Consider the following 1,363-nt stretch of genomic DNA (forward strand, 5'->3'; position numbering starts at 1 on the left):
CTCTGTAAAAGGTGTTCAGCCTCCCTTCTTTGGCAACACAGAAAGGATAATTCTACTGCCTGAGGGTTATAATCCCTAAGTGCGGCCGAAGGCCGCCTACGCAGAAAGGTGTTCTCTGCAAAAGGTGTTCAGCCCCCTTTCTTTGGCAACACAGAAAGGAGAATTCTACTGCCTGAGGGTTATAATCCCCAAGTGCTGCTGAAGGTCGTCTACGCAGAAAGAAATTCTACGCAAAAATACATTTGTTAAAGAGAACATTTTTTTTATATAAACTTGTTTTTTCTATTTTTAATAAACTTTTTTATTCTTTATTCAAAATCGCCCGATATCTAATTTGGCATAATTCCTTTTATTAAAAAATCCCACGGTTTCTGTTAATTGGGTCATATTCCACTTCAAACTGCTCAGTTTGCCTAAGAAAATTCCGTTTTTCCCCCTTTTTCAAACGGTTCCCTAGAGGCCTGTGGGAGGAGCCCAAGGGGGGATACGCCTTGTTAGAAAGCGGGGACTGTCCCCTTTCTAGTGGGGGCGGTTTGGGGGGCACCGCCCCTGCCCCCTCCGCCCACCACCCCAAAAACGATGTGAGCGCTACTAAACATTTCCCCTGCATTTTTCAAAGGTGAATTTTTAAACGCAGAATATGAAAAGTAAAAATCTCCCTTATAAAATATAATGAAAACTTTCGCCAGTTTGTTTCGCACCCCACTTAAGGGTTTCTATTTAGTCGGTAAACTTTGTACAATCTATAAAGCACAGGGAAAGTTGTGCCCAGGATCGTGTTGCACGCTGAGTTTCATTTTTCACTTAATTTGATAAATTTTATTTTTTTTTATAAAAGCTTACAATATTTGCAAAAGACCAGTTGAGCCTGATTTCTGAATTTTAATTTGATTATATTAAATTTTTTTTAAAGAAAAAGTAGCAATTTTGAAGAAAATGTATTCTCCTGTTCCAGTTAATAAATATTACATATTAAAAACTAGTTGAAAACAATTGAATGTTTCTCCCAAAACAAAAAATACACAAAAAAAAATTTTTGAAATGTTATAAAAAAATGCTCACCAAAATAAATATTTTGCTTTTTTTTGTTTTTTGATTGGTTTGAATTCCAGTTTTGAACCACTGTGTGCTGGCTTCGTCGTGCAGTATGAATTATGGTAAACGCGTTTGAAATGTAAATGGTAGCAAAGGATGGCGAAGTCCTTGAAAAGGATTTGGCTTCATTTTTCGCTACAGCAGGGGAACTTATACAATTAAATAATATAATTAACTGGTAAATATTTGATTTAAATTACGATATGGGCAAGGTACTTTTATCATACAAGTTGTATGAACGTATTCCCGTATCATTTTGAAAAAAAAA

Source organism: Rhagoletis pomonella, unplaced genomic scaffold (genome assembly GCF_013731165.1).
Source record: "Rhagoletis pomonella isolate Grant_MI unplaced genomic scaffold, Rhpom_1.0 Rhpom_scaffold_04473, whole genome shotgun sequence".
In the NCBI taxonomy this organism is placed as follows: domain Eukaryota; kingdom Metazoa; phylum Arthropoda; class Insecta; order Diptera; family Tephritidae; genus Rhagoletis; species Rhagoletis pomonella.